Below are 14,090 nucleotides of genomic sequence, written 5' to 3' on the forward strand. Positions count from 1 at the left end.
GCGTGTGGGAGAGGGAGAGAATGCGTGTGGGAGAGGGAGAGAATGCGTGTGGGAGAGGGAGAGAATCCGTGTGGGGGAGGGAGAGAGTGTGTGTGGGGGAGGGAGAGAGTGTGTGTGGGGGAGGGAGAGAGTGTGTGTGGGGGAGGGAGAGAGTGTGTGTGGGGAGGGAGAGAGTGTGTGTGTGGGGGAGGGAGAGAGTGTGTGTGTGGGGGAGGGAGAGAGTGTGTGTGTGGGGGAGGGAGAGAGTGTGTGTGGGGGAGGGAGAGAGTGTGTGTGGGGGAGGGAGAGAGTGTGTGTGGGGGAGGGAGAGAGTGTGTGTGGGGGAGGGAGAGAGTGTGTGTGGGGGAGGGAGAGAGTGTGTGTGGGGGAGGGAGAGAGTGTGTGTGGGGGAGGGAGAGAGTGTGTGTGGGGGAGGGAGAGAGTGTGTGTGGGGGAGGGAGAGAGTGTGTGTGGGGGAGGGAGAGAGTGTGTGTGGGGGAGGGAGAGAGTGTGTGTGGGGGAGGGAGAGAGTGTGTGTGGGGGAGGGAGAGAGTGTGTGGGGGGGAGGGAGAGAGTGTGTGGGGGGGAGGGAGAGAGTGTGTGGGGGGGAGGGAGAGAGTGTGTGGGGGGGAGGGAGAGAGTGTGTGGGGGGGAGGGAGAGAGTGTGTGGGGGGGAGGGAGAGAGTGTGTGGGGGGGAGGGAGAGAGTGTGTGGGGGGAGGGAGAGAGTGTGTGGGGGGAGGGAGAGAGTGTGTGGGGGGAGGGAGAGAGTGTGTGGGGGGAGGGAGAGAGTGTGTGGGGGGGAGGGAGAGAGTGTGTGGGGGGAGGGAGAGAGTGTGTGGGGGGGAGGGAGAGAGTGTGTGGGGGTGAGGGAGAGAGTGTGTGGGGGTGAGGGAGAGAGTGTGTGGGGGTGAGGGAGAGAGTGTGTGGGGGTGAGGGAGAGAGTGTGTGGGGGTGAGGGAGAGAGTGTGTGTGGGGGAGGGAGAGAGTGTGTGTGGGGGAGGGAGAGAGTGTGTGTGGGGGAGGGAGAGAGTGTGTGTGGGGGAGGGAGAGAGTGTGTGTGGGGGAGGGAGAGAGTGTGTGTGGGGGAGGGAGAGAGTGTGTGTGGGGGAGGGAGAGAGTGTGTGTGGGGGAGGGAGAGAGTGTGTGTGGGGGAGGGAGAGAGTGTGTGTGGGGGAGGGAGAGAGTGTGTGTGGGGGAGGGAGAGAGTGTGTGTGGGGGAGGGAGAGAGTGTGTGTGGGGGAGGGAGAGAGTGTGTGTGGGGGAGGGAGAGAGTGTGTGTGGGGGAGGGAGAGAGTGTGTGTGGGGGAGGGAGAGAGTGTGTGTGGGGGAGGGAGAGAGTGTGTGTGGGGGAGGGAGAGAGTGTGTGTGGGGGAGGGAGAGAGTGTGTGTGGGGGAGGGAGAGAGTGTGTGTGGGGGAGGGAGAGAGTGTGTGTGGGGGAGGGAGAGAGTGTGTGTGGGGGAGGGAGAGAGTGTGTGTGGGGGAGGGAGAGAGTGTGTGTGGGGGAGGGAGAGAGTGTGTGTGGGGGAGGGAGAGAGTGTGTGTGGGGGAGGGAGAGAGTGTGTGTGGGGGAGGGAGAGAGTGTGTGTGGGGGAGGGAGAGAGTGTGTGTGGGGGAGGGAGAGAGTGTGTGTGGGGGAGGGAGAGAGTGTGTGTGGGGGAGGGAGAGAGTGTGTGTGGGGGAGGGAGAGAGTGTGTGTGGGGGAGGGAGAGAGTGTGTGTGGGGGAGGGAGAGAGTGTGTGTGGGGGAGGGAGAGAGAGTGTGTGGGAGAGAGAGAGTGCGAGTGTGTGTAGGAGAGGGGGAGAGGAGGGGAGAGGGAGAGAGGGAGACGGAGCATGGGTGTGTGAGAGGGAGGGGGAGAGAGAATATGTGGGTGTGTGAGAGGGAGGGGGAACGTGGGTGTGCGTGAGAGGGAGGGAGAGAGAGAGAGAGAATGTGTGAGAAAGGGAGAATGTGGGTGCCTGGGCGAGGGAAAGGAACCAGGAAGTTATAAGTGAGGGCAATACAAGAAGGATAGAGAACCAGAAACTGGACAGCAACTAACTGGCAATGGGAGATTATAACATGTTGCAGAAGAATAAACTGAGGAAAAGAAAGGTTATATCTGTGAAGAGGGTAAAACTGGAAAGCTGAGGGAGAATGAATAGGAAACAAACCATGATAGGAATGAAACACAGAGAATTGGGCAGCAGAGAAGGAAATTGAGTACAAGCAGAATGTACAAGATTGTAAAGTTGGAGGACATTGGAACCTGGGGAACTCGGAGCATAGGTAAGGGAAGCACAGGGAATTGAAGGGAATCAGTGAGCGACCACTGGAATTGTGAATGTGTGGAAAAACTGGGAAGAACAAAGGAAGATGAGAGTGAGAAAAGGGGCAGAAAAAAACTGGGCAGTGAAGATGGATTAGAAGATAGCTGACAAATGGATTCCAGGAGAAACCGGAATGAGGTGGAAGAAAACAACTGGATAGGAGAAAAAAGGAAAGTGGAGATAGTAAGAGAAAACTGCTGGGGGTAGAGAGAGAGAGCGAAAGAGCACGTGACTGGCATTCGAGAAAAGCTATGTTTTGGGGAAGGTGCATGTATGTAAGGCTGGTCAAGGTTATAGAGATGGGGACTGATGAAACCATGAGGGAATTAAACACAAAATTAGGATACTAAATTTGAGTCTTTGACAAGGCCATAACCATGTTTGGTGAGTGGGATTTGATGAGAGGTAGGATATAAGAACCAGAAATTTGGCTGGGCTAAAATTGATGAGATATGGTGAATGAGAAGCTGACGAGAAAGCATTGGAATGGTCGAGCCTGGCGATGACCAAGGCATGAATGAGGTCTTCAGTGGCAGCACATTTTGAGGTAGGGCTAAAAGCTTTGGAAGTGGAAGAAGGTGATTTTTTTTGTGATGGAAAGCACGTTGTGTCAGAGCTCAATTCAATATTAACTGGGATACTGAGGCTGTGACAAACTGGGTCAGCCCGAGGTAATGGACATGTGAGGGATTGCAGTTGCTGATGAGAGCATGGTACTAGTGATAATTTACCAAAATTCCCTAGACTCTGGGGTGGTCCCGGCAGATTGGAAATTAGCAAACGTGACACCACTGTTTAAAAAAAGGAGGTAGGCAGAAAGCGGATAATTATAGGCCAGTGAGCTTAACTTCGGTAGTAGGGAAAATGCTGGAATCTATCATGAAGGAAGAAATAGTGAGGCATCTGGATGGAAATTATCCCATTGGGCAGACGCAGCATGGGTTCATAAAGGGCAGGTCGTGCCTAACTAATTTAGTGGAATTTTTTGAGGACATTACCAGTGCGGTAGATAACGGGGAGCCAATGGATGTGGTATATCTGGATTTCCAGAAAGCCTTTGACAAGGTGCCACACAAAAGGTTGCTGCATAAGATAAAGATGCATGGCATTAAGGGGAAAGTAGTAGCATGGATAGAGGATTGGTTAATTAATAGAAAGCAAAGAGTGGGGATTAATGGGTGTTTCTCTGGTTGGCAATCAGTAGCTTGTGGTGTCCCTCAGGGATCTGTGTTGGGCCCACAATTGTTCACAATTTACATAGTTGATTTGGAGTTGGGGACCAAGGGCAATGTGTCCAAGTTTGCAGTCGACACTAAGATGAGTGGTAAAGCAAAAGGTGCAGAGGATACCGGAAGTCTGCAGAGGGATTTGGATAGGCTAAGTGAATGGGCTAGGGTCTGGCAGATGGAATACAATGTTGACAAATGTGAGGTTATCCATTTTGGTAGGAATAACAGCAAAAGGGATTATTATTTAAATGATAAAAGCTTACAACATGCTGCTGTGCAGGGAGACCTGGGTGTGCTAGTGCATGAGTCGCAAAAAGTTGCTTTACAGGTGCAACAGGTGATTAAGAAGGCAAATGGAATTTTGTCCTTCATTGCTAGCGGGATGGAGTTTAAGACTAGGGAGGTTATGCTGCAATTGTATAAGGTGTTAGTGAGTCAACACCTAGAGTATTGTGTTCAGTTTTGGTCTCCTTACTTGAGAAAGGACGTACTGGCACTGGAGGGTGTGCAGGGCAGATTCACTAGATTAATCTCAGAGCTGAAGGGGTTGGATTACGAGGAGAGGTTGAGTAGACTGGGACTGTACTCGTTGGAATTTAGAAGGATGAGGGGGGATCTTATAGAAACATATAAGATTATGAAGGGAATAGATAGGATAGATGCGGGCAGGTTGTTTCCACTGGCGGGTGAAAGCAGAACTAGGGGGCATAGCCTCAAAATAAGGGGAAGTAGATTTAGGACAGAGTGTATGAGGAACTTCTTCACCCAAAGGGTTGTGAATCTATGGAATTCCTTGCCCAGTGAAGCAGTAGAGGCTCATTCATTAAATGTTTTAAAGATAAAGATAGAAAGTTTTTTGAAGAATTAAGGGTTATGGTGTACGGGCCGGAAAGAGGAGCTGAGTCCACAAAAGATCAGCCATGATCGCATTGAATGGCGGAGCAGGCTCGAGGGGCCAGATGGCCTACTCCTGCTCCTAGTTCTTATGTTCTTATGTTTCTGCTGTGGTCACAGATAACAACTTTGGAAGAGATAATGAGGTGGTGGGGTGATGGTGCAGCTTCTGAAACGTTCTGTGGAAGAGGAGGATAAATAACGTCAGAGGAAAGTGGAAAACCCAGAGAGAAAATTTAGTGGCTGAGAAAAAGCTAGGAAAGGCGAGAAGAATAGAATCGGGGAAAAGGGAAGAAAGTGAAGCTGACATGAAGAGTGCCAAGAGGAGGATAAGGAGAAAACTGGATAAGATGTCAGGGATAGGAGGAGAGTAAATAGAGGTGCAACGAGAGTGAGACAATCAATGAAGGGAAAGAAGCAACTGAAGGGATGAAAGGACGCTGGAGAGAGATAAACATGTGAGGGAAGTGCCTACTGCACAGTGGGGCAACAGATGTTACCTCGGATGGTACTTGAGGGCGAGGAATAGATGGAAGGAAGGTGCAGGAGTGAGAGTGCTGCAACTCGAACAAAATCTCAGTATGTCTACAGCTTGTGCTGTGAGAGTATGCATTGGCTTTTCTAGAAATGCAAGACCTTTTTTAAGATGGAATAATTACTTTGCTTTAAATGCTAAATTACATCAGCACTAGGATACCAATGAGTAGAAGTCGGCATGTGTATTGAAACAAATATGCAGAACTCTGCTTTGCCTGAGTGTGGTTGGACCAGGGTAGCTCAGTGCTGCCCCTTAAAGCCAGGGACTGATGTCAAACTACTGTCTGAAGTATCACTGCCACATAAAAGGCATCAATTGTTATGGCCAGCTTTCTGTATCTTGACTTTTCTTTTTAAAATTGTTTTGTTTCTGATCTGTAACATAAGATCAAGTGAAACTACTTTGCCATTTAGTGATTTTTACCAACCATAATAAAAATCTGGTTTCTTGCCGGTATTTTCCCAACCGTTTGAGAATTGGAGAAATCGCTTTGTAAAGTCTATAGTATATAAAGTATATTTACACATCAAGGTAGGTTAGAATTAACTTTTTGTGCAAAGATTTGAAAGATTTAGAATACTCTACCTCAACTGGTTATTAAAGCTGGGTCCATTTCCATTAGATAAATGCTTTAAAAATATATATATTAATGGCTACACAGGGAAATAGATAGTTCTGTTAGAGAACTAATACTGACACTGACCGAATGATGTCCTTGCATACTGATATCCTATGATAATATGCAGACTTAATCAAAGACAGCACTAGTAAATGGGAAGCCCACATGTTTATTTTTTGGGGGCGCAGGGCATACATATATCTTGTTTGGAAGCTCCATGTGAAGGATGGTGGTAGAGTGATGTTCCAATTACACCTCTATTCATTTTTTATTTGGGACTATAGTTACTTTGTAAGCAGAGCAAGAAGATTCCTGTGTGATACATGAGAATGGCTCACCAGGAATTATTGATATAACTATCATCATTTTGTTTTATAGTTGTTTGATATAAGTAGAATTTAACTATTTCAGACAAAAATGCTTTTGTAGCAAGTTGGAAAACCTTAGTATTTTTAAATTGAGATTGTATCCAGTGGGAAAATGTTTTACATGCAATACACACTTTATAAGACTACATTAAGCTATGGATTGTGGAGTCATTGTGGTAACATCATTCTAGTTTTAATTTTCCCTGCTGTTCCATTGAGATATGACATATATATGGCTTAAAATATATGAATGAATAAGCGAGTGAAGGTTTAATACTTTAATATGCTTGTAAAAACAGCATTGTATGTGTATGTGTTTAGTTTAGTCTGTACACTTGAGGTTTTTCAACCTATTATTTCCAAACATTTTTAATGACTCATCCTTTTAATCATGTCCTGCAATAAAAGTTGCAAAGGCAAGAAACAATTCAAACACATTTTTTCTTTAGATTAGAAATGTTTGGAAAATATTTTATTAAACTGAAAGCATAGAAATGTTATATCTGGTATGTCAGTCTCCACTCTTGAAGTGAAAATGTATCTGCCAGTGAGATCGGTCACAAGTTATCGTTTGCCTTTAAGTATATTAACTGTTGGTTAATAAGCATCCTTTGTTTGTGTCATGTCATAATTTGACTTCAAATGATCATAATCAGAGTAGATTTTAATAATACCTGATCTGAGTTGCAGACAAATATTTATCAGCTAGCAATAAAAAAAACACCATCAAGAATGAATAATTGTTTGACTCTTGTTCAAGAAAATTATTCAATTTGTGCTTCAAAACCATACAACAGATTTAATTTAAAAATCTATAAAATATTGTATAAAACAGTAAAATGAAGTATTGTTCAGAAAACAAAGGTAGTTTTATATTTTTTTCTATTGTGCTTTGAGAGGGCTGGGGCATGAAGAACAAATAAAAGGCATGTGCATGTGAGTGATGCTTAGCAATTGGGGCCTTATTATTGTAAGGTACATAAGCTTTTATGTTTTAGCTTCAGCTGAATTTGTGGGTAGTTGGAAACAGATTACTGAGGGGCGAACAGCTCTCAACTCTGCCAGGAGAAGCGGGACAGGACAGGACAAGGGAGTTGCAAAGATGCAAGCTCCCTGAGGAACAATATATAATTCAGATAACCAGGGAATTGGGAGAGAAAAGATGTTTACGCCACCTGAAGTTAAGAGAACAGAGACCAAGGTATTGTTCAGAATGATTCCAGGAAGAGCAAACAAAGTGTTCTGAAGTAAAGAGACAATTGCAGTTGTGGAACTGCAGACTTCAGAGGTAGTGAAACATTTGATGTCATTTTAATACAGTATGGGAATTGACAGTTAAAGCAATTGTGAGCAGTTTTGCACAGCAGCTAAGACAAAGAAATCCTAAAGGGGTTGGTTTAAAATCCTGAACAATGATTAAAAGTGGAGTGAAAGCTTTGTTGAAAAGTGTCATTCGGAAAATCTGGTCTGGATTTCAGAAATGAAAGAGCTAAGGGAAAGCATAATTTGAAAGTGTGACTTTTTGAAAGCGGAATTTGAAATTACTCGTGTGGAAGCCGGAGTTCAGTGCGACAAGGTGGTTCACGGTGTAAGAATCATCTGGGAGAATGTTGAGGAGAAATCCACAGGCATTCACTTGGGTTCAGAGAGGAGTGTGTTTTGCAACAGTCAAGTGTGCTTAAAAGTGACTTTGTATGCTAATGAACCCCTGTAATTTAAAATGTACTTTGTAATCCATGTTAATCATAAAATCTGTGGATAATTAAAACAAGGGGGTTTTTGTATCATAATCTAATTTTTTCATGTTTTAACAAATGTTTTTTTCTTGTTGCCAAATCTATTTAGTTGTCCTGTGATTCTGGTCCTCCACGTTATATATAAGAAAGTAAAAGTTCCGGTCTTTTGAACAAGGGTTCCATTCTGGGATCTTCCTGTCCAGTTAGAACATCAACTGGGATCATAACTGTAGACAGCCTCCATTTGCAGATACAGCTTGTATTTGCACATCACCATGAAAGAGCAATTAAGCAATCCTGACTAATCCGATGCGACGAAAACAAAACATTTTATTCAAGTTACAGAATCTATTGGTTCCACTTTTAGATACGGCGTCTTGAATGGCGAGGCTCCTTCTTCCTGAATCTTTCCCATCAAGAATTTTTATTTCCAATTGCCTTAACACCTTCCTGCCCAAAAATCTGGCTGCTTAAATGATTTGCAGCTCCTGAAATTCGGGTCGGAAGGAGTTCAGATTATGTAAAAACGCAGTCACCTGTACAGAAGTCAGCGGTTTCAGATATCTTATTCCAGGAAGGACTGGGGAAGTGTGACTCAGTTTCCATTCTCCTTTTCTATTCACCGGTTCACCCCACTGGGAAAGTATTTTTTGCACATCTTTTATATTAATTACATGAAGATGTTCCACACACTGCAGTAGAACAACGTACAAGTGAATAATTACAAATGCATAGCTTAAACTTTTGGCTCGCTTCCAGAATGAAAGACAGCAGCTACCTGTGTGTGTGGTCTTTAATTAATTATAAAAGTGAGTTTTATTCTGTTTTATCTTTGCTGAATAGAACCTACTGGATATCTTCATCAATTCTCGAAACCAGTTACAATTTCTGGTTTTATAGCTTGCATAAATAGCTGCAGTCTAATTTTGTAACTTTTTAATAATGGCCTACGTACGTTAGCTTATTTAAAATTCATTCGATCTATAACTTCAGTAGTATCAACAAGTGGTTAATTAACTTTATTTTGCAGAGAACGACGAGCGACACTGAGGCCCTCATCTTGTCTCACATTTTCTCCTCTGTGAATTGAATTCAATCTTTGCGTTCTCTTTAAGGTTGAGCAATGTAGATTGTGGAGCTTGGGTTAGTGCAAATTCAATAAATTTCAGGCTCCAATGCTTGGCATGAGTAAAGCTTTCTGCACCTTGTTCCCTTAAAAATCAGAATTTTATGAGCCTCTAAAGCTCTGAAATAGGTGCAATTAGTGCTGACTCAATTGTAATCAAACCCATCGGGGGGGGGATGGGGACGGTGGTGGTGGGTGGCCAGCTTTGTGGGATGGGAAGCTGCTTTCCAGTTTTTCTTACACCAGCACAAAAGATCACAATAATTTGATTTGCTCTGGATGCCATTTGCACTGCAAAGTGCGTGATCATGTGTGATGGTTTGGCAAATTCCAGACGAGTGGCTCTGAAAATCCAATACAACCTATTGGAAACTCCAAGTCATATTGGTCTTAACATTCAGTAGTGGTCATTTGCTGTGCGTTTTCGCCTGTCTTACCCTTTAAATAATACTGCCGTTTGTACATTTGGAGGTCTGTAAATTTTAGTGTTGTGGCCTGATTGAGCTTGCAGTTATTTTCAATAATAATTATGTAAGTTTCTAATCTCCACCATATCTATTGACATATGTGACATTAAGTGCTTTTATTTCATATTTGCATCTAGTTTTTGCTAAAATATATGTACGTGTATTCCGTCTTCCATTTGTTTTCCTCCATTTGTAATTTCTGAGAACCTTGTACTGAGAATTTTCTTGTATAAAAATAATCTGCTATGGTTATGAAAGAAGAAGTTCAAAAATGCTGACCTGTAAATCCCATAACTGAATCATGCAGAAAGTTTGGGAAGTTGTAATTTCCTCCTCCTCGTAACTCTGATTTCCATCTCCACACTGTACCATTAATTAACTGATGACAATTGCTATCCAATGGTGTGATTTAGTGCTTCTGAATGTTGTTTGCAAAAGCATTATTTTCTTTTTCTGCCTCTTTGTTGTGTTCAGTGTGAGGGAAATTCTGCCAAACACTTCAACTCATTCCTTTCATAGTGTTTGTTTGTGGTGTACATAAACGATTTGGAGGAAAATGTAGCCAGTCTGATTAGTACGTTTGCGGATGACACCTGTGGTAGTCTGTGTCGAGGTATTACGGTACCTGGTAATGCTGGAACACCATTGGTAGATATTGTATGCTTCCTATTGGTCAACTGTATGGTAGCTCCGCCCTGCTAGACGGGGTATAAGAGCCCGTGCTGCCCCAGCAGCCTTCATTCTGTACCTGAGCTGCTGGGGGAAGCATCTAGCTTATTAAAGTCTTCAGTTGGACTACAACCTCGCTTTAGTGGTCATTGATCGTGCATTAATTTAATAAGCTAGAATTAAAAGGATGGAGCTCCGAATCAAGCCGGAGTGTCTGCAACTCAGCCCCCACGCGGCGAACTCAGCGGCAACCTTCAAGCGCTGGCTGGCGTGTTTTAAAGGATATCTGGGAACGTACGAAAACACTCCCACAGGAGAGCAGAAAATGCAAGTCCTGCACTCGAAGGTGAGCCCAAAAATTTACACCCTCATCGAGGACGCGGGAGACTTTGATGCGGCAATAGACCTGCTAAACCTGACAACCCCGGGGGGCCCCGCTGCTACTTTTGCGGGCAGGCCAAGCACCCCCTCCAGCGCTGCCCGGCCCGCGCATCCACCTGCAAGGGATGCGGTAAAAAGGGCCATTTCGTGGTGGTATGCCAGGCCCGTGCGGTTGCCGCGGTCTCCGGCGTCGAATGCGGACCGCCGCCACAAACCTCTCCACGGTCCCCGTGCGGCCACCAGGCGCCGCCATCTTCCTACTCCAGGGCCACGTGCGGGCCCTGGGCGCCGCCATCTTGCCCCGTGGACGCCACGTTAGATGGATGGGCACCGCCATTTTGTGCACCCCCAGCCATGTGCGACCAATGGGAACCGCCATCTTGGATGGACCCCCAGGACCCCAGCTTGGCTGACCACACACCGCCCGAAGAGAACACTCAACTGCTGCGATTAGCCTCGGTGACTCTGGATCAGTCCCGGCCTCGAACACTCTCAACTGCGACAACGACTGTACTTCTCAATGGGCACGAGACGCCCTGCTTAATCAACTCTGGGAGGACGGAGAGCTTCATACACCCCGACACGGTAAGGCGCTGTTCTCTCCTCATCCACCCCATTAATCAAAAAATCTCCCTGGCCTCCGGTTCCCACTTAGTAGAGATGAAGGGGTTTTGTGTAGCAAACCTCACAGTCCAGGGAAGGGAGTTTAAAAATTACCGGCTCTACGTCCTTCCCCACCTCTGCGCGGCCACACTCCTAGGTTTAGACTTCCAGTGTAATCTTCAAAGTCTAACTTTCAAATTCGACGGCCCTTTACCCCCCCTCACTGTCTGCGGTCTCGCGATCCTTAAGGTCGATCCGCCTTCCCTGTTTGCGAACCTCACCCCGGATTGCAAACCCGTCGCCACCAGGAGCAGACAGTACAGTGCCCAGGATCGGATCTTTATTAGGTCAGAGGTCCAAAGGCTACTGAGGGAAGGAGTCATTGAAGCTAGCAACAGTCCCTGGAGAGCTCAAGTAGTGGTGGTAAAGACCGGGGAGAAGCATAGAATGGTCATCGACTACAGTCAGACCATCAACAGGTTTACGCAGCTAGACGCGTACCCTCTCCCCCGCATATCCGACCTGGTAAACCGGATCGCGCATTACAAGGTCTTCTCCACGGTGGATCTTAAGTCCGCCTACCACCAGCTCCCCATCCGCACTAGTGACCGCAAATACACTGCTTTCGAGGCAGATGGACGGCTCTATCACTTCTTAAGGGTTCCCTTCGGTGTCACCAACGGGGTCTCGGTCTTCCAGCGCAAGATGGACCGAATGGTTGACCGGTACGGTTTACGGGCAACATTCCCGTATCTCGATAATGTCACCATCTGCGGCCACGACCAGCAGGACCACGACACCAACCTCTTAAAAATTCCTCCAGACCGCAAAGATCCTTAACCTTACATACAACAAGGATAAATGCGTGTTTAGCACCGACCGCCGAGCCATCCTCAGCTGCGTAGTGCGAAATGGAGTTATTGGCCCTGACCCTGAGCGCATGCGCCCCCTTATGGAGTTCCCCCTCCCTCACTGCTCCAAGGCCCTGAAGCGCTGCCTAGGGTTTTTCAGTTACTACGCCCAGTGGGTCCCAAACTATGCGGACAAGGCCCGTCCCCTGATCCAATCCACAGCTTTTCCCCTGTCGATAGAGGCCCAGCAGGCATTCAGCCGCATCAAAATGGACATTGCAAAGGCCGCGATGCACACCATCGACGAGTCCCTCCCCTTCCAGGTTGAGAGCGACGCGTCTGACGTAGCTCTGGCGGCCACGCTCAACCAAGCGGGCAGGCCCGTGGCCTTCTTCTCACGTACCCTCCACGCCTCCGAAATCTGCCACTCCTCAGTAGAAAAGGAGGCCCAGGCCATAGTAGAAGCTGTGCGACATTGGAGGCATTACCTGGCCGACAGGAGATTCACTCTCCTCACTGACCAACGGTCGGTTGCTTTCATGTTCGACAATGCACAGCGGGGCAAGATAAAAAACGATAAGATCTTGCGGTGGAGGATCGAACTCTCCACCTACAACTACGAGATCTTGTATCGTCCTGGAAAGCTAAACGAGCCTCCTGATGCCCTTCCCGCGGCACATCTGCCACCGCACAAGTAGACCGCCTCCGAGCCCTCCACGAGTACCTCTGTCACCCAGGGGTCACTCGCTTTTTCCACTTTATCAAGACCCGCAATCTGCCCTACTCCATCGAGGAGGTCAGGACAGCCACCACGGACTGCCAAATCTGCGCGGAGTGCAAACCGCACTTCTACTGGCCAGAGAAAGCGTACCTGATAAAGGCTTCCCGTCCATTTGAACGCCTCAGCATGGACTTCAAAGGCCCCCTCCCCTCCACCGACCGCAACACGTACTTCCTGAATGTGATTGACGAGTACTCCCGGTTCCCATTCGCCATCCCCTGCCCCGACATGACCGCAACCACCGTCATCAAGGCCCTCCATAGCATCTTTGCACTGTTCGGGTTCCCCGCTTACATACACAGTGATAGGGGGTCCTCCTTTATGAGCGACGAACTGTGTCAATTCCTGCTCAGCAAGGGCATCGCCTCGAGCAGGACGACCAGTTACAACCCCCGGGATAACGGACAGGTAGAGAGGGAGAACGGAACGGTCTGGAAGACGTCCCACTGGCCCTACGGTCCAGGAATCTCCCAGTCTCCCGTTGGCAGGAGGTCCTTCTCGATGCACTCCACTCCATCCGGTCACTGCTTTGTACCACAACCAACCAGACACCTCACGAACGTCTCCTTGTCTTCCCCGGGAAGTCCCCCTCTGGGACCTCACTCCCGACCTGGCTGGCAGCTCCCGGACCCATCCTGCTCCGAAAACACGTGCAGGCGCACAAGTTGGATCCGTTGGTCGGGATGGTCCATCTGCTCCATGCAACCCCCAGTATGCCTATGTGGTGTACCCCGACGGCCGACAAGATACGGTCTCCCGACGGGACCTGGCGCCTGCCGGAACCCCATGCACATTCCAGCCACCAGTCCCACCCTCCCCTCCACCGCAGCACCTTACAGGAGGATCGGTCCTTCCGCCGCCCCCGTCTAGTCCCCCCCACCCACTGATGCCCCCCACATGCGCTCCCTTCCCAGGTCAGCTGTTTTTCCCACCAGCACCGTCTAGGGGTGACGAAGCTGCCATGGAGATCGAGGCCACACTCCCGGAGTCACAGACGCCCGAGCATCCACCGGAGTGACCACCGAAGCTCCAACGATCACAAGAGGACGACCAGGGCCCCCGATCGACTGATTGCTTCATTTTAAATTGTAAATTGAAATTATAAATTGTAAATCGTTAATAGAATTGTAAATAGTTACAAAACGCTGTACGGAGGTATTACGATACCTCCATAACTAATTGTACCACGTTGCCATGTTTGTAGTATCAGGCCACCACCCCCGCTGGACTCTCTTTTAACAGGGGGTGAATGTGGTAGTCTGTGTAGAGGTATTACGGTACTTGGTAATGCTGGAGCAGCATTGGTAGATATTGTATGCTTCCTATTGGTCAAGCTGTTTGGTAGCTCCGCCCTGCTAGGCGGGGTATAAGAGCCCGTGCCGCCCCAGCAGCCTTCATTCTGTACCTGAGCTGCTGGGGGAAGCATCTAGCTTATTAAAGCCTTCAGTTGGACTACAACCTCGCTTTAGTGGTCATTGATCGTGCATCAACACCAAGGTTGGTGGAATGGCAGATAGCGTTGAGGGTTGTCAGAAGG

The 14,090-nt window shown here is 47.6% G+C and overlaps 1 protein-coding gene across 6 annotated transcripts in view; it reads left to right on the forward strand.

The window, feature by feature from the left end:
- The window catches only part of itprid2 (ITPR interacting domain containing 2), a 228,667-nt gene that overhangs the window by 1,877 nt on the left and 212,700 nt on the right, over window positions 1-14,090 (forward strand). Inside the window, exon 1 of one of the 6 annotated variants that reach the window (XM_072477577.1) lies at window positions 1,974-2,838. The exons of the other annotated variants lie outside the window; for them this stretch is intronic. The gene's annotated coding sequence lies outside the window, so the exon portion shown is untranslated. Of the gene's footprint in view, window positions 1-1,973; window positions 2,839-14,090 lie in introns of those variants that run through there. 6 annotated transcript variants of the gene reach the window in all.

The sequence above is a fragment of the Scyliorhinus torazame genome, chromosome 2, assembly GCF_047496885.1.
Source record: "Scyliorhinus torazame isolate Kashiwa2021f chromosome 2, sScyTor2.1, whole genome shotgun sequence".
In the NCBI taxonomy this organism is placed as follows: domain Eukaryota; kingdom Metazoa; phylum Chordata; class Chondrichthyes; order Carcharhiniformes; family Scyliorhinidae; genus Scyliorhinus; species Scyliorhinus torazame.